Raw genomic sequence first — 20,144 nt, forward strand, 5'->3', positions numbered from 1 at the left:
CCCCCTCTTTCATCCTTAAAATTATCATCTGTGGCCATAGTGAGCAGACTGCTCCAGACACACCTCCCCACAAGGTCACAGTTGATTTTGTTGACACATCATGCCTTCTCCTATAGAGCTTATTTCTGCAAACAGCACAGGATGGCTCACTTCCTCATTGTGATGTTATCATACTGCTCCAGAAACCGACATTCGCAAATTTGCGATTACCAAACTGCCATTACCTATTTAAGGATTGCAATTTTGTAATCACTAAATTGTGATTGTGAATCCTAAGGAATTGCGAAATCTATGTCGATGACTAAGCTACATTAGGAATTGCAATTTCCAAATTAGGATTTGGTAAAAATCGCAATTCCCATTCTTGATATATATGGCCTTAAGTGCTTATTTCGCACACCATTCTTTTAAAACTCGAAATCAATGTGTGTGTGCAATGGATATTTTACTTAAGAAACCTTAGTCGATTAATATCTTTAAAGAATGGACACTGACTGGCACTGTTTTATTTAAACAGTGGAACAGGATGATTTTCCCAACATATTTCTCCATTTCTGGCTTTGAAAACAAGCAGAAATTAAATCAGTTTGCGCTTTGTTTGTAGTGGTGCAGTTAGCATTTGCCCCATTTCTTCATCCACAAACAGCAAACATAGCACATTTGTATAAGGCCTGTTTTCTTTTTAGCATACTAGTGCAAAGTTTATGTTTTACTGCTTCAGGAATCCTTACCCACCATGATATGTACACTTGGTACGGCCATCCACAGTACATAAACCGAAAAAACTGCGATGTTGTAGTCGCTCTCTTAAATCTCTGGGTTTGCGCATCTCGAGAGGCCATTCTACTTTCCAGTGCACATTTATGTTGCGTGATCACTGCTTCCTCAGCTGTACCGTTGAATGCAATTCTTTGCAGGCAGCCTACCTCTCTCATTGCAACTGATTAGCTGTCTCAAAGAGACTGAGGCTGACTCTCTCGTTTAGAGGTTATTTTTCACACCAGAACAGCCCCTGAGCTGGGATCGATAATATACTCTCAACCCTCAGCCCCGCTTCCTTGGTTTTCCATGATGTCGATACTGGATGGCAGATTTTTTTATTTTCGATAAATACTGCTAAGAAACAACATATTGCCACTGTTATCAATTTGAGCTGAATATTCATTCAGGCTTCATGAGGCATCTGGCACCTGGACATTTATGTGCAATATTTTACTTTGGGACCTTTCTCTGAATCTCACCAGCTGTTCCGGTGCCAGATTTAACATTTTTAGGTCGAGCCTGGGCGTAGCAATCTCTGCTCTGCGAGGCAAGCAGTATTGAGGTATGAACTTGAAGCTCCGCCCACTTTCCGCACACATATTTTTTATTGGCTTGTGTCATTGTACACTGCAAACTATGGCTGTTCATTGGTCAAAGGGCTTAATAGTCCCTCCTTAGTACCGCCTTGTCCCATTTTGTAACCTCCCATGCCGACACCCCCTGTTACGTGTGTGGTTGCTCGGTAGGCTTTAATTACAGCCTCCAAGCACTATTTTCTCAAATAACGTTTTCCTGCCTGCTGTTTCAAGCAGGACAGGTTCTCGCCTAATGCTTTTAAAAAAAAAAATTAGCACACATTTGCAATGCAATAGATCTTGCATTTGCGAAAGTTTAGGCTATTGGCATTATAAATGAATAATGCCTTATATTTATCTGTTTTAAAAACAACACATAAATAAAAGGCATTTCCATTTACAATGCCAATACCTCAAACTCTCATAAATGTGAGACCTATTGCATTGCAACTGCTTATTGTATGAATGCTAATTCTTTTAGTTAAACTAAAATTGAGTGCAGATTGCCAGGTGCTGTTTTCTGTCTTTTTTTAGCGAAAATCCCAAAATTGTTTGGAAACATCAACCCCTGGCTGCCAAAGGGCTGCAATAACATACCAATACCAGTTTGTGCACCACAAATACAAAACGACATAACAAATCACTTCCGCCCAAAGGCCACAAGCACTCCTAACCTGATGACAAGCTGCCCTGGCTCACGCTCATTCCCAGGCAATGGTGAGTGAATGGCTAGCACTGCGGTCCATCCTGGTAATTTACAGGTAGTTGGTTAAGCAGTGTCTCCATAGCTAACCGATGTGAGTCCACAATCACAAGTGGTTAATAGTAATCTGGTAGAAATCAGGAAGGCCCTGCAGGAACAGGTCTGAAATCTACCTTAACATATTTTATCCCAAACCATTTTCCATAAATTACTCACTGGTGATTTGGTACACATTGCTTTATCAAAGTTAGCACGCTGTCCACTGAGGAGATTGATGGTTTCCTTTTTTTGTTGATTACTTGATTGCACAATTTCTCATTTGTATAGAAGGAATGACAACTGCTTTAAGAAAACATTTATTTGAATAAAAATATAAAACTGCACATTTCAAATGTTTTCCAGCTCCTTCCTTCTTAAATTCTTACATGCTCCATTGGCACAGCATTTACCCTCTTCCTGTTCATTCCAACGCCACCGCACTTGCCCTCTTTCCAAAAAAACCCAACATTGTGCTTTCCAAAAGCCCCCTTCCACTTCCCTTACCTTTCAAGGTATTGCTCTTGCATTGAACATCGCCTTCCTCTAGGTGTTCTCCAGCCACTGCATTTCCACCCCTGATCTCTCTGAGAAACTCAAAGTGCTTTCCTTACTCATTTTCTCATGAGTTCTCCTTTTTATTTTAGTGACAATGCTACTGTACATATGGCCATTTCAACAACTCACACTTACAATTAAAACAGCTCATACCTATTGCCATTGCCAAAACTTGTTAATCTTCACAGCAGATATGATATATGTGTATGTATTATCATTATTGAGTGTTGGGACGAGCCATGACTCTCAAGAGATGAAGCTTTGAGTGGTCATGGTTTCCATCCACAATCCCGCCACAGCAATGGTTATACATTGCATTTACTTCCTGTGCATCTGCACATTAGGTTTATACCTTGGAACTTTTCATGTGTGAAAGTTATAGACACAAGCATTTAAAAATAATCCTAGGAGAACAAGATTGGCAGAGCCAATAGGCCTCGCCTATGTAAGAGCTATTGCATTTGTCAATATGTTTTAGCCAAATTGTACACAAGCGTGGCTGCTGTTCCGCATTGCAAAAACATTAGTGGGGTAAAGGAGAGTGGTCTGGAGAGGACTGATGTAACGTGGAGTAGAGTGGAGTGGTGTGAAGTGGCATAGAGCAGTGAAGAATAGAGTTAAGTGACGTGGAGTGGAGGGGAGTGAAGTGGAGTGTCATGGAGTGGCGTGAAACAGTATAGAATGTTGAAGAGTGTCATGGAGGGAGTAGAGTGGCGTGGTGTGGAGAAGAGTTGATCTGAGTGGTATGGAGTGGAGTAGAGTGTCAGAGAGGAGTTTAGTGTTGTAGATTGGAGTAGCATAGAGTGCTGTTGAGTGATGTAAAGTGGAGTGGAGTAGAGGGTGTTTTGTAGAGTGGAGTAGACTTGTAAAATAGAGAGGCATATAGTAGATTTTTGCAGATTGGAGTGGAATGGAGTGGAGTAGTGTAGGATAGTGGATTAGCTTAGAGTGGAGTAGAATGGAATAGAGGTGAGTCGTGTAGAGTGGAGTGGCATAGAGTATCATAGAGTGGAGAGGAATAGAGTGGAGTGGCATGGAGTGGAGAAGACGAGTGGAGTAGAGTGGAGTAGTGCATCATAGAATAAAGTGGAGTAAAGTGGCAGTGAGGAACGTAGAGGGAGTAGCATAGAGAGTCATATAGTGGAGTAGTGTTGTAGAGTGGAGTGGCATAGAGTGGAGGAGAGTGTCAGTGGAATGGAGTTTAATGGAGTAGACCATCATAGAGTGGAGTAACTTAGAGTGTGGTGTCGTAGAGTGGAATGGAGTGGCCTAGGGATAAGCAGCATAAAGTACAGTGGCGCAGAGTAGATTGGCGTAGACTGCAGTGGCATAGAGGGCATTGCTTCTGAGTAAAGTGTTATAGAGTACATTGGCATAGAGTGGAGTGGAGTAGAATGGGGTAGGGTAGATTGGGGTGGCGTAGAGTAGATTTTTTCAGAGTAGAGTGAAGTGGCATAGAGTGGAATGGTGCATGGTAAAGTGGAATGGTGCAGGGTCGAGTGCAAAGGTGTAGACTGGAGTGGCGTAGAAAGCAGTGGTGTAGAGTGGTATAGAGTGCAATGGCATGGAGTGCAGTGGCACAGAATAGATTAGAGTGGCGTGGAGCAAAGCAGAGGGGAGTGATGTAGAGTACATTGGCTTAGAGTACAGTAGAGTGGCATAGAGTTGAGTGGTGCAGAGTAGAGTTCAGTGGCGTAGAGTGCAATGGTATAGAATGCAGTGGCATAGAATGCATTGGCATAGAGTCCGTTGGTGTAGATTAAAGTGGTGCAGAGCAGAGTAGGGTGGGTCAGAGAGCTGTGGTGTAGTGTATAGTAGTGCAGAGTAGAACAGAGTGGGGTAGAGTGCACTGACATAGAGCACAATGGTGTAGGTGGCATGCAGTGGCAGAGAGTGCAGCCTTGGAGACTATAGTCGCCTACTGTGCAGTGGTGTAGAGTACAGAGGTGCAGAGTAGAATAGAGTGGCATTGGAGTGCAGTGAAGTAGAGCACAATGGTGTACAGTGCCATATAGTGCAGTCGTATAGCACGCAGTAGCATAGATGCAGTGGTGTAGAGTGTTGCAGAGTAGAGTATAATGGCGTAGACTGAAGTACTGCAGAGTAGTTGGTTTATAGTGCAGAGTAGTTGGCTTTGAGTAAAGTGGTGAGTGCACTGGTATAGACTGCAGTGGGTTAGAGTAGAGTGGCATAGAGTAGAGCAGTGCAGAGTAGACTAGAGAGGCGCAGATTGTCACAGCATATAGTAAAGTGGCATAGAGTGCAGTGGTGTAGAGTGGAGTGGTGCAAAGTGGAGAAGAGTGGCGTAGAGTGGAGTAGTACAAGGTATAGAGGAGTGGTGCAGGGTAAAGTGCAATGTCATAGAGTAGTAGTGTAGAGCTCAGTGGCATAGAGTGAAGTGGCATAGAGTTAAGTGGCACAGAATTGAATGGCTTAGAGTGGAGTGGTGCAGAGTGGAGAGACCTACACTGCAGTGCTGGAGTTGTGTTGAGTGCAGTGGCAAAGAGTGCAGTGGTGCATAGTAGAGTGGGGTAGAGTGCACTGGCAAAGAGTAGAGTGTTGCAGGGTAGACTAGAAAGGCATAGAGTGAAGTGTTGTACAGTGCAGTATCAGAGTGCAGGGGTGCAAAGTAGATTAAAATGGCATAGAGTGTATTGTCATAGAGTGCACTGGCGTAGAGGGCATTAGAGTGGCGAGTAGTAGAGTGGTACAGAGTAGAATGCAGTGTCAAAGAGTACAGTGGTGCAGAATAGAGTGGTCCAGAGTAGAGTTGTGGAGAGCGAAGTGTTGCAGCGTCGAGTGATGTAGAGTAGATTGGCATGGAATGCATTATACCAGCATGGAAAAATTTCAACTATGGTCGACCAAAAGGGGGTTTATCAGTTTATATCGCGTCGGACATCAAGATTAACTCAGAACAAATAGCCCCATATGGGCCAAACATGCAATTAATAAAACTATCAATGCCAGGCAGACCAACTCCGGTACTACTTGTTAACTTCTACGCACCCCCAAAGGTGAAAGAGAAACAAGTTGCATTGGATCAGCTAGTATCCATAATCATGGATACTCGAAACAATAACCCATCCTGGGAAATCCTCGTAACAGGTGATTTTAATTCAAACCTAATCTATACGCCTGAGGATGATGAGATTATAGCAACTGACAACGAATTTTGGAATGTCAAAACCCAAACTCAGCTGCAAACAGAGCGATTCGATCCAATTGGGCGAAAACTGGTAACAAGCCTGGAATTCCTCTGGCTGCGGTTCCTTAACGGGAGAATCAAAGGTGACAATCCGCCGCAGCACACCCACCTAGGAACCTTGACGGCCTCAAGGCTAGATTACACAGCAGTCTCTCTTCCTTTATTGCCATTTGTCCAGCAATTTTCAATAGAATACACCTCAAAAAGCGATCATTCATATCAGCACACTTATTTCAATTTAAAACTGACTAAATACCGTAGTTGCAATATAGTGGGAGATAACATCGCGACCACTAACCTGAAACGACTTAACTGGACAACGGCCAACATCGACGAGCTGCAGGCAAACATGCAGAGATTAAAAATAGAAAGTGAGGTAACAACAGGTACCCAAATACAAAAATGGGAGAGCTTTACGGGAAAATTAATAGCAACGACGTCCGCCCAAAATAAATCACATCCTCCCACTAACAAAAATTCTCTGCCAAAGAACCTGGCAAAACTCAAAATAGAGATAAGGAGAAACGCCAGAGCACTAAAAAAGACAACTACGTCGTCCAAAGACTGGATCCAAAGACAAAACCTGAAGAAAGAATATAAAAAGAAAATGTGGGAATACAAAAGGTCTTTGAAAGATGACTTCAGGGCAAAACTACTCTGCTCCGCCGAGAACACCAGCTCAAACGCATTTTGGAGGATTATTAACAGCTTAAATTACCCTTCAAATCCAACATCATCCAATGTCCAAGAAGCGGACTGGGTTGCGGTATTAACAGAGAGGTTCGCAGAGATAACACTCGACCAGCCCAACCCAGGAGTAATCCAACAAACTACTAAAGTAGTGTCCCAAAAAAGAAAAGAAGGAAGCGTAACTCTCAGGCTTCCCCGCGACGTGGTTAGCCTATGGGAGAAGAAGAATGCAACAAACAAGGTCAAACAAACCTTCACCTTCACTGGCTCCCCGTCAAGAAGAGAATCACCTTCCGCCTCCTCACCCACGCACACAAAGCCCTACACGACCAAGGCCCGAGCTACCTCAACAGCCGAGTCAACGTCTACGCTCCCAAACGCCACCTCCGATCAGCCAACCACGCCCTCGCCGCCGTCCCCCGCATCCGAAGAGCGACTACAGGAGGACGGTCCTTCTCCTACCTGGCCGCCAAGACCTGGAACTCCCTCCCGTCCGACCTGCGCCTGACCCAAGACCACCTCTCCTTCAGGAAGAAGCTGAAGACCTGGCTGTTCGAGCAGTAGCGGCACCCCCCCCCCCCCCAGCGCCTTGAGACCCTACGGGTATGTAGCGCGCTTTATAAGTGTCACTGATTGATTGATTGAAACAAACATGGTATAGCGAAGAGGACATAAGAAGAATCATAAGGAAGTCACGTGGCAACGGAGCACCAGGGCCGAATGGGATCCCTCCAATAGTTTACAAAACTGATCCGGACTTTTGGGGCAGAAAATTAAAAATATTATTTGAAGAAATAATAGGCGAAAACCAAATACCATCCAGTTGGAAGGGCATCATAATCTCACCCATCTTTAAAGGAGGAGACAGAACATCCCCAGCTAATTACAGACTGATTGCCCTCCTAGATGCGGAGGCGAAGTACTTTGCATCCCTCGTCCTGGAAGATCTAATAAATTGGTCCGACGTCACAAAGAGAATACCACTGAACCAAACAGGCTTCAGGAAAGGAGCTGGGACACTAACTAATGTTATGTCTCTCTCAGTGCTAGCCGACAAATATCTTCGTAGGAAACAGCCTCTTCATCTATGTTTCATTGACTTAAAGGCAGCATTCGATAGTGTGGATCGGAACATCTTATGGAGGAAATTGCGCAGCTGGAACATTCCGGATAAAATCCTGAGAGGGATTTACTCCTTTATTCCAATACTTGGATGGAAGTCAAATTGGGGAATGGAACACGGCTCTCAAGAAAAATCAATACCAGCAAAGGCCTCAAGCAGGGCTGTGTCCTAGCCCCCCATCTTTTTAAACTTTTTATGGCAGACCTAACATCAAGTCTAAATAAGATCCCATCCACCTAAACTTGGCTCCCTTCCTCTAACTCATCTATCCTATGCAGACGACGTGGTATTGTTGAATCTAACGAAGATTGGCATCCAAAGGTTACTAGTAGGGCTGGCAGAATTTATAACAAATAACAACCTGGAGATAAACACAACAAAAACAAAAACAATGCTTATCACCAGGCGGCGGACAGCCAGTACATACATCTACCTGGAGGGAACAAAGCAAGAGGCCGTGTCCAACTTTAAGTACCTGAGCTTCTACTTCGATAATCGACAAAGCCATCAGCAGCAAATGTCGTACATCACTCAGAGATCAAATTCACTCTCATTTGCTTTTAGATCTTTGGCTAAAAAGCTCACGGGGCCATCATATAAACCTCTACTGGCAACAATAAAAGCAAAAGTTCCACCAACCCTGTCATACGGCAGTGGAGGATTGCATGGGAAAGATGCGGATCTGCTTAACAAAACGCAGACAGCCATCTTCAAATCTACCTTCCAAATACAACAGGGAGCCTCACCAGCTCAGACGAGGTTAGAATTTGGAACAGTAAATGAAACAGTGGGAAGAAAGTACACAAGTATTAAGTACTGGTATACACTGAAACAGAACACGTCAGCCTCGGAATTGCACCAAGCACTATGGGAAGAAATTAGATCTGACACTAAATCCCCATACAATCAGTATCTTGAAAACTCCATAACTGAGACTGAAACAAGAAAACTTTGGGAACTTAACCTGCCTTACCCGGCGTTCAAACGGGATATAAACAAGTCGACAAAATTCCACTCTCTCTTACTTGATAAAGCCATGTTTAGTACCAGAAAACACGCATGGATGGTCATATCAAATTACAAAACACTTGTGGCAGCCCCATACCTAACAATCACATTTCCAGCTCACAGAAAACAGAAATTAATGAGACTCCGTTTGGGGAAATTTCCATCGATTATGGACCAACCAATCTGGGTGCACAATGGACCAAAAATCTGCAGACTATGCGGGAGGAGCAACGAGGACTTTATTCATCTTGTCTGCATCTGCCCGAATCTAGCTCAAGCTCGAAGCTCTCTTTTAAAAAAGTCTATGAACGAGCGGGGTATAAGAACGTACAGATCTGCAATTATGGCAACCTTGAACCCAGCAGACACGCGATTGAACTGCCTATTACTAAAGTTCCTTGCAGCCCACTCCCAAGCGCTAAAATACACCATGGCACCCTGTCAACAAAAGGATAACACAACTGTGGTAGCGCGGGGAGAGAGCTCTCCGGAACATGAATGAGGAAAAATCAAGAATTTCAGAACTAAGCTAGACAGACTGCATTTTAACTACACTTCATTCGATTTTAAATAACAAACTCGGTATTAGACGGAGAGTGTTATAGAATATACTAACAGAGATCGTACATATATATTAAGAAATTTTAAACACATTAGTCGATTCCTTTAAAATGTATTGTTGTGGTTTTAATTAACTGAAACAATAAAAATCTTTTCAATTTGTCTTTGTCATTAGTGTGGCGTGCAGTGGCATAGAGTAGTGCAGGGTAAAGTGATGTAGAGTGCAATGGTGTATAGTAGAGTGGCGTAGAGTGCAGTGACAAAGTAGAGCATTGTAGAGTAGGGTATAGTGGCGTACAAAACAGTGGGGCAGAGTGGGATTCGAGTAGAGTGCAGTAGTGTAGAGTGCATTGGTTATGAATAAAGTGGTGTACAGTGCATTGGCATTGAGTTCAGTGGAATAGAGTGAAGAGGAGTAGAATCAAGTGGCATTGAGTGGAGTTGTGTTGTGCAGGGTAGAATGTGGTGGCATAGAGTAGAGTGGCGTAGAGTGAAATGGCTCAGAGTGGAATAGACTGATGTAGAATGCAGTGATGTAGACTAGATTGTTTTCAGAGTAGAGAGCAGTGACGTAGAGTGCCGTGTCGTAGAGTGCAGCCTCTTACAGTTCAGATGTGCAGAGTTGATTTGACTGGCTTAGAGTGGATTAGCATAGAGTGCAATGGGGTATGGAGTGGGGCGATGTAGAGTAGAGTCGCAGTGAGTGGACTGCCTTGCAGTACATTTGCATACAATGAAGTAGAGTGTTGTAGAGTTGAGTGGTGCAGAGTAGAGAGCAGTGGCATAGAGTTCAGTGCGCCACAACACTCTGTGGCATAGAGTGCATCTGTAAGGAGTGGAGTAGAGTAGAGTGCCACAGACTAGAGTGCATCCATGTAGAATGCAGTGGTATAGAATGCAGTGGCATTGAGTGCAGTGGGGTAGAGAAGACTGCCATAGATTAGAATGGTATAGAGTGCAGTGTTGCAAGGCAGACTGTCGTGAAGAGCAGTGGTGTATAGTACAGTAGCGTGGAGTGCATTGACGTGGAGTGCAGTGGCATAGAGTGGTGCAGAGAAGAGTGGCACAGAGAGCAGTGGCATAGAGTACAGATGCAAGGTAGAATAGAGTGGCATAGAGTGCAGTGGTGTAGAGTACAATGGCATAGACTACCATAACTACTCTGAACCACTCCACACCACTGTAGTCTGCTCTGCACCATTCCACACTGTGTCGCTGTATTGTACACTGCACCACACCACTCTATGCCCTTTAGTCTTCACCTCTCTACTCTACTATATGCTAATGCACTCTACCCCACACTACTCTACTATAAACTGCTGCAACCTTCGCCACTCCACTCTAAAGCACTACACGCTATGCCACTCTACACTGCAACACTGCACTGCACTCTATGCGGTTGCACTCTACACCATCGCACTCTACTCAGGAACTCTCCACTCTGTACTCTATGCTAGTCTGAACTACTCTGCGCCCTATGCCACTCTACTCTACACCATTGTACTCTAACATGCATAACTCCACTCTGAAACAATCTACTGTACATCGCTGCACTCCGCGCCACTGCACTCAGTGTCACTCTACTCCACACCACTCTGTACCAGTGCACTATACTCTGCGCAACTGCACTCTACTCTGTGCCAATGCATTCTACTTTGCATCACTGCACTCTACATTAATGCGCTCTACATCAATTTACTCAAAACCAATATACTCTATGCCAATGCACTCTATGCCAATCTACTCTGCACCACTAAACTCTACTCTGCAGCACTTTATGTCACTGCACTGTATGAGTTTAGTGGTGCAGAGTAGATTGGCATAGATTGCATTGGCATAGAGTATATTGGTTTCGAGTAAATTGATGTAGAGTGCATTAATGTAGAGTGCAGTGATGCAAAGTAGAATGCATTGGCACAGAGTAGAATGCAGTTGCGCAGAGTATAGTGCACAGGTGCAGAGTGGTGTAGAGTAGAGTGACACTGAGTGCAGTGGCGCTGAGTGCAGTGGTGTACAGTAGATTGTTTCAGAGTGGAGTTATGCATGTTAGAGTACAATGGTGTAGAGTAGAGTAGAGTGGTGTAGGGCGCAGAGTAGTTTAGACTAGCATAGAGTACACTGCTGTAGAGTGGAGAGTTCCAGAGTAGAGTGCATTGGTGTAGAGTGCAACCGCATAGAATGCAGTGTTGCAGTGTAGAGTGACATAGCGTGGAGTGGTTTAGAGTGGAGTGGCGAAGGTTGCAGTTGTTTATAGTAGAGTAGTGTGGGGTAGGGTGTATTAGTATATAGTAGAGAAGAGAGGTGAAGACTAAAGGGGCATAGAGTGGTGTGGTGCAGTGTACAATGCAGCAACACAGTGTGGAGTGGTGCAGAGCAGACTACAGTGGTGTGGAGTGGTGCAGAGTAGAGCGGAGTGGAGTAAAGTGAAGAATGCATGGTGTGTTTGCTTACTGCCATTACAGACAACACATCTTCAATCAAAATGATCATTACATTTGCACAGACATACAGTTGTAATGATAAAAGTATGCAGCACACAAATGATAATGTGTGGAATTGTCATCACCCAGCGTCTTGATTTGTTTTGATCATATTAAACTAGTTACTTCCACCACACTTCAGAATTATCCAAAAATGTGCTTATTTTGTGCTTTTCTAATCATCACATATTCTAAAATATGTGCACAGTTCATTGACAGATATTTAAATGTTGGTGTGTACATTGTCTAGCCTTCCTCAAGTACACACACCCAGGAGCCTGGGTGATTCTCACATAAACCCTCTCGCTTTGAAGTCAGAGAAAAAAAGTTAACACCAAGCTCCTTGAAAGACACAGCCTGAGATTTGACCTCTGTCTTTGAATGCACCAAATGTGACAAGATAAGAACACAACTTAAAGGCCTGTTTACAGGAATCTAGTACTGGTGGAAGAATACAGTGAATAGATTTTGGGCGACGGAAGGGACAATCTCGAGCTACGCAGCCTAAAATATTAAAAGAGCCAGCAAATAGAAAGCAAGCAAATGTGACTTACAATGGGTGGAAAGTATTCACAGGGAAGCTTTCCCAATGTCCCTAAGATGTCCTTAGCAAACCAGACAGCTGCGCTACCTGTAGGCTTAAATACATGCAATGGCATAATTTTACGTTACATAAACCAAACACCTGTGAGGCCTGATTTTTTCCTCAAAAAGAGGGTGCAACATGGAACCCAAAAGGCAGTAAGCTAGTGTCTTGGCAGGTGGGACTCTCTATTGGAATAGAGTTCAAGTTGCAACGTAGCAATATATGTAACAGCAGATCTATTCGTTTAATTAATTTTCATAAAACGTTTGATTGCAGCACGTTTATTTTAAAGGACAGAAATGCACTTAAACATGGAATACATGTAGAGTGTGTGCAAGTGTTTTTTGGGGAGTATGAATGTGCCTCGTAAAACATTACGATACCAGAGCTGAGAGGAACTTTCGTCTGACATATTTCACTGACTCAAATTAATAGTTCCTCAGGTCAAATAAAATACAAATATTCGTATACAGAACAGAACAAAGGACAAGGACAAATTGCCCTTTCCAAAGACGAATACCAAATCAAAAACATCAATTCAATGTGGCCTTTTAGCGCCTGGCACTTCACATCTGCCCGCGCTTGATAGTCATTAAAGCTGCCAGCTGTCAGCGCGAAATAGAGTGGCGATTGGCAAATGGGTTTTCGACCCAGCGCGGCTGAGTTCAACATAAAGGCACCATTTCATTCAGTTTGATGATTTAATCTGTATTTAATTTCGCCCAAGAAAACAGTGCTCCAAAGGTTTCGTCTAGCAGACGTGTATTAGAACAACGCTGTTATTTTCCCTGTCTTACTAAAAGTTTTGTTCCAGGATTCAGTATCCGTGGTGAGGCGCGGGATCGAAACGCCTGAGAGGACGGAGGAGCGACGCGGGTGGGGAGAGGGGGAGTCGAAAATGGACATAGGGCGACAGACGAAGCCTGTTTTAGACATCAATCTGTCCAGTTGTACATGTCTTAAAAGTAAATGTTTTCCACGTTTATGAAGTTGGGTCCAGTGTCTACCATATGTTCTCACGCTGTTAAACTGGGAACCCTTGTGGCCTTGACGGCCAGATCTACCATCTTGCAACCAGGGAACCAGGCTCGAGTCAGGGTGCAAACAACAAAACGCCTTTTTTTCGTAATGTAGTCTGGTTTTCATATAAAGGTATCTAATGCCTTTGGAACACGTCTGTGCTGTATAAAAACTGCGAAAAAAGAAAAACTGTAATTCGTCAAGTTTTTTAGGATGTTAAAGCACCATGGAATGGTACCAGGCAGTGACTATGCCTGGCTGCTGACAATGACTTGTCTTCAGTGTGGCAGTGGGCACTTTGAGAAGGGGTAGTGACGACAGATCATGTCCCATAATATTAGCGCTTTGGGCACAGCCACTGGCCGTCGCACTGTAGATATGATGTGGCTTAATGAGTAGAGCGGTTGACTAAGCTGGGGGTTGTGTACTTTTCTGTTGCCTACCTTGTGCTCCAGCTGATCTCCGTACCGGGCATTGTTTAGAAGCCACACACGCCGCCCAACATTACTTCTTGGAGAGACCGTTCCGCTGGTGGTGACGCGGTGCCGGGCCCCGGGGGAAGCACAGTCGCAGACTAGTTTCCCCCCGGGGTCTTTCGCGCAGGACAGGACAGGCAGGGGAAGGGGAGGAGTTCAGGGGGTGGGTATATAGGCGGGAACTATCCTTCCCCTTCCCTGCGCCTGGCACCATCGGGAGGGTAGAAAGAAAGGGAGCTTAGTGTAGGGCCTGTATACACTTAGTTTAGGCGGAGTTGGTGAGTTTTTGGCCGGTGCATCATCGTCGGGGGCTGTTTACACGGCAGCCGTTTTCTGTGGACGCCGGAAGCGTGAGTTTCGTCACGATGTCGGGCGTGACGTCCGAGGAGGTCCGGGCGGCCTTGCTGCTGCAGGCGTGTGCTGGACGTGAGGATTTACTGCAGCCAGGTGTGTTGGGTCAGGCGTGGGTCGGGGCCACGAGGGGCACGCGCGCGGCCTCGGCCGGGGTCACAGCTGCGGTCGTGGCATGCCTGGAGGACGAGCCAGACACACACGGGCAGGCGGTGGAGCGGAGGGGGGGCGGAACGCCCAGGGACCCGGCGAGGGGCGGGAAACGTAAGGGCCTGCCCCCGCGGGCCGTCCCTCCGATCGAGTTCCTGCCTGGGGCCTCCGGGGCGGCAGTGGGGGGCGGGGCCCCTCCGTCCCAGCGGCTGGGGCCTGTACACGTGCCGGTTGGTGCGGGGGATGGGGTGGGACAGGGGTACAGCCTTCTGCGGCCCCCTTTGCTGTTTGTGGGTGCCGGGAGTGAGTCCAGAGCCACTGCGGTAGAGAGGCAGGCAGATGACCCCCCCCCCCGGGACGGGCGGCAATGAGGAGGATGTGACGGTGGACGGGGGGCAAGGGGATGATGCCCCCATCGACCTGTCCACCAGTTCCAGGGTGGGCACCCCTGCCCCGGCGCGGCAGGTGGCGGCCGTGGTCTCTACAGACCGGGGTGAGTCGGCTGTCCTGGTTCCTATGGGTGGGGTGGCCAGGTGGGCCCCTGGGTTTGGCCATGGGGTTTTCTTCCCCCCGGGGGCTGATTTTCTCGGCTACTGCCACCCCGCCCCCCCAGATCTGGGGTGCTTTGTCCTGGGAAGATAGGGCCAGGGAGGAGCGGATCCTGGAGCAGATCCGGGAGGTCAGGTGGGCAGAGGAGACCAGGGCCAGAGTGGGGGCTGTGTGGGGTCATGAAATTAAGGGCCCCCCCACCCCGACCTCTGAGGAGGAACGGGAGGCAGAGTTGGAAGAAGAGCAGAGGAGAGTCAGGGCCAGGAAGACCGTTTTGGACCCCCCCCCAGAGAGTCATGGCAGGTGTAGGGACAGCCGGGAAGGCTTTGAGGCCCGATGGTGCTGGGGCCCGCTCAGGCTGGAGCGACCTGAGGGGCGGGAGGGGATCCAAGCCGGCGGCTGTCGGCAGAGCCCGGGGGTGCCTGGCGTGGCGCAAGACGGCTCCAAAACGCAGCATAGAAGCAGCAGGGCAGTCTGCGGCGGCTGTCCCTCCTCCGAGGGCTCGGGCTACTGCGGCACGTGTGGTGACTGGAATGCGTGCACATGGGGGTGTGCAGAAAGGTGTGAAGAGGGCAGTGAAAGAGGTGGAGAGTGCGCGTGTGGATCTGGAACCAGTGCTTGAGTTGGATTATGGTGATGAGAGTGAGGAGCTGGAAGAAGGGGAGGTGCGGGATGACGCAGAGGGCTTAGGGGGCGCGGCGGACAACAGCAATATTGGTGTCTTACAGGCCCCAAAGGCGACGAAGACTAAGGTCGGGACGGCGGCGGTCCAGGTGGCGGCACCCAGAGGACGGCCCAGGGAACGGACCTCGGAACCTACAGGTGAGGGCTCCTGGTGGGCAGCCTGGGATGACGGTCCCCGAGGGGGGCGTAAGAGGACTTGCAGGTCGGTGGGTGTGCGGGATGGTTCAGTCCGGGAGTCGGAGAAGCCATCGGGCAGTCCACTGGAGGAGGGTGAGAAGGTGGACGGTAAGTCAGTGATTACGGGGGTGCAGACGGACAAAGGGGATGGTAAAGGGGAGAAAGGGCTGAAAGTGCCGAAGAAACTACCATACATGGGTTTGGCGATGCCGCTGGGCTCGCATTTTCTGAGAAACTCAGGGCGCGGATTTGGAGGCACCAATTTGTGGATGTATTTAAGTTGCTGCATAGAGAGGTGCAGGTTAAGGAGGGTTTAAAGGAGGAAGAGTGGGAGCTGACGAGGCGCCCCAGGGTGCCAGTGACGATGGAGAACTGGACATCAGCGTTCTTGATTTATGCCAGTATTTACTGCGAGAAGTACTTGGACAGGGCGATTGCGCTGTTTAAGTACATGGACATCATTCGCAAGGCTCAGATGCAGTTTGGGGGTTTTGCCTGGCTGAGTTATGATGAGGAATTTAGGGGCAGGGTCAGTGCGAATCCGGAGAAGTGTTGGGGGGAAGTAGATCAGGAACTCTGGGTGCAGTGGATGGCGTCCACGCACTCCACCGCGTCCACGCACACAGCCAGCGGCTTGCCGGTAGTGTATCGGTCCTTTCCGCCGTGTCCCGCACAAGGCGGGGCGGGAGGAGGTGCAGTGCCCCACACCATCGTCTCGGCTCAACGGTACAAGCCAGGGGGATATTCCACAGGGGCCTGTTGGAGCTATAATAGGGGGTACTGTTCCAGGTACCCCTGTAGGTTCAAGCATGAGTGCTCGGAATGCGGCGGGAAACATGCCCTCACTCAGTGCCTCACACTTGCCACGCCCTCAGAACAGTGGAGGAACGCCAAAGGGCGGGGCCACCCTGGACAGAAGGGCGCCTACACCGGTTAGGGTGGAGGCGATGACCCCGTGGCTCTCGTGCTACCCAGACCAGGAGGCGGCGGCGCGGCTCTTCTGGGGTTTCACAGAGGGTTTTAGAGTGGGCTATCAGGGTCCTAGGGAACGCCGTGGGCCAACAATTTGAGATCTGCTAAGGAATTGCCTAGTGTGGTGTCTGCTAAGTTGAAGAAGAAGGTTGAGGAAGGAAGGGTGGCTGGCCCGTTTACTGACTGGCCTTTGGATGATCAGATCATCTCTCCATTGGGGGTGGTGCTGAAGAAGGAGGAAGGGGAGTTCAGGATGATACACCTTCTCTCATGGCCGGAGGGCCAGTCAGTGAACGATTTCATTGCAGAGGAAGACTCTAGAGTGCTCTACGCATCAGTGGACGATGCGATCCGTCTGGTGAGGGTGGGTGGGGCGGGGGCTGAATTGGCGAAATGCGACATCAAGTCAGCTTTCCGTTTACTACCCATTCATCCGGCGGATTTTTCGCTCTTGGGAATGCAGTTTGGGGGGGGCCATCTACGTGGACAAGGTTTTGCCCATGGGGTGCGCCATCTCCTGCGCTCTTTTTGAGTTATTTAGCACCTTCCTGCAGTGCGTCATGGTGCGAGTCAGTGGGTGCCGTGAGGTCACCCACTACTTGGATGATTTCCTCTTCCTGGCGAGGGTGGATTCCGGGGATTGCGGCAGGGCCCTGTCGCGATTCCAGGGGATGGCCCTTCAATTTGGTGTGCCTCTGGCACCGGAGAAGACGGCTGGTCCCAGCTGTTGCCTGACGTTTCTGGGGATCGAACTGGACTCGGTGCGGTGGCTGGCGCGCCTCCCTGCGGCCAAAGTGGCGGAAATACTGGCATGCCTGGAATGGGCGGTTGAGGAGAAGCGGATTCCTTTGCGTGCGGTTCAAAAACTTCTGGGTTTCCTGAACTTTACGTGTAGAGTAGTGCGAGCAGGGCGGACGTTCTGTGGGCGGCTCAGCATGGCCATGTCGGGGGCAGTGCATCCACATCACAGAGTCAGGATTTCCATGGGAGTGAGGGCCGACTTGAGGACCTGGATTGCATTCCTGAAAGACTTTAATGGTGTGTCCCTGGAATTTGATGAGGAAAGGGCGGTCTGGCAATGCCAAATTTACTCTGGTGCAGCGGGGTTTGGTGTTTTCTGGGACGGAAGGTGGTGTGCTGAGAGCTGGCCGGCTCGATGGCTCACTCAGGGGAGGAGCATTGCTTTCTTGGAATTCTTCCCTTTACTGGTGGCACTGGAAGTGTGGGGTGAGGAATTTCGGAACAGGTCAGTGCTTTTCCATGTGGACAACATGACGGTTGTGGAACTGGTGAATCATCAGAGGGCAAGGGACCTGAGAGTGCTGCGGCTGTTGCGGAGGTTCATGTTGGCTTGTCTGCGGCTAAATGTGGTGTTTCGGGCGAAGCATGTCCCTGGGGCGAATAATGACATTGCGGATGCTTTGTCTCGTTCGCAGTGGCAGCGGTTCCGGCACCTGGCACCGGGAGCGGATACATGCAAGACCGAGCTGCCGGCCGGCATCTGGGCCTTGGGGGAGTGAGGATGATTGGCCTGGTGGAGGGTTCTGTTGCAGAGACCACGAGGAGGACGTATCGTTTGGCATGGTCTGAATTTAGTGCTTTCATGGGTTGGAATCTGGATTGTGTCGTGGGTGTGGAGTCTGAGGTGGAACAAGGGCTGAGACGTTTTGTGCTGGATTTCATTACAAGACAGGAGGCTACATTATGCATTAATCTTTTTAATGCAGCTCAGAACTGAATGACATAACAGTGTCCATAAAAGGCGTGTGCCAAGACAAATCAGCCTCCTTTTTTGAATGCGGCTCACAACAGATAAGTAACTCTCTTCAATCCTTACTACTAACTTATGCCAGTTTACTCTGTTATGATGCCTAGATTTCGATAGGATGCCTATATGCCTTAATGCTGTGACTGCTGTCTAACATGCTTACTGTTTATGCCTAACATGCTTTCTGTTTATGTCACTACGACACCTTTCTATGTAAGGCTGTGGCGCGACTCGCTCCCCACCCCTCCCTCGATCGCTGTCACTCGCTGCGATCTCCCGCTCCCACCCCCCCCTCGACTTCCAATTTATGGTTGTCTACCTACCCCTCGCACGAGGTCTTCCGCGACAGACCGCCCCCCGCGTTCCCTTCTCGCGCCTTGCGCGCAACCCTACCTCCTCGGATCCTCTCCCTCCGCGGACCCAGTACCCATGCTTCTGCTCCACGCTTAAGCTCACCAAGCCCGACACCCCCATCGGCTTCACCAAACCGGAGGAATGGCCCTCGGCAACAGCAACGCAACGCTGTGTGCCTGCTAAGGTCCATTCCTCCGCCTTAACCATTCGCAGCTCGAGCGTTTGCCGTTTCAAGGCTTTCCCGACTGCGCTATCACCAAACAGCTGTTCCCCGCTCCGGACACTACAGTTTGCGACTAAACCTACTTACCTCCACTATATTAATAACACCACACCCTCCTTACTTAGTTTTGGCCCCTGACATGGAAAAAATATAAAAAAAAAAAAAAAAAAGAGAAAAACAAGGAGAGGTGATTTACTACCTAACTCTATCACCCTACTCAAGGGAGCTAACTCCAAACCCTGTAGCCACTACCTACCTGGCATGTCTGACCTGGAATCAGAGGACGCCATGGCAAGCTCCCCCAACCATAACTCTGATAATTTTAAATCCTTCCTTCAGAAGGAGATGAGGACCTGCATGCTTAATACATTCCGTGAGCTTATGTCCAATAAAAGGTCCCTCTTACCTGACGAGGACACTTCAGACCCCGAAGCTGATCACTCCAAATCCACCAAAAAAATTAAGCACTGTACCAATACCAGTGGAGGTCACGCCACCTCATCCGAGTTGGGAGGTCCAAGCACCTCAAAAGGCACAGGAGGTCCAAGCACCTCAAAGGACATGGGAGGTCCAAGCACCTCAAAAGGCATGGGAGGTCCAAGCACCTCAAAGAGCACGGGAGGCCTAAGCGCCCCAAAAGGTAACGTCGCCCATAGCGGCACGATTCTGACAAGCCCCAACTCTACTTCAGAGGAAGACGAATTCTTCCTGGATCCCGAGGACGAGTTTGTCCTAGACCTTGACGAACAGGATACCGACGAATGGGACTTTAACCCTCCCTCGGAGGCGCACTCCTCCCCCTCGTCAAAGGACGCGATCCTCGATCCCCTCGGTGCCGAAATGTTCTCCCCGGAGAACATCTCCCACCCTAACAGCAAAAGGTGGTACCCCCACGACCACGTGGCTAAGTTCGTCACTAGATGGCTGAGAAACTCCCTTCAAAGGGAATCTCGTAACACCATGAGATCGGAGTGCCCCCGCCCATTCATTGAGGGGAAGGTCTGCCAGACCCCCAATCTGGACCCCGACCTAATCAAGTTCCTATTCAAACTGGGCAAGGACCCAAGAAAAGGCCTAGAAAGAGCCCTTAAAACATGTCAAGACTACCTCCTTGACCTTCTGGGCCCCCT

This window comes from Lissotriton helveticus, chromosome 3_1 (genome assembly GCF_964261635.1).
Source record: "Lissotriton helveticus chromosome 3_1, aLisHel1.1, whole genome shotgun sequence".
Taxonomy (NCBI): domain Eukaryota; kingdom Metazoa; phylum Chordata; class Amphibia; order Caudata; family Salamandridae; genus Lissotriton; species Lissotriton helveticus.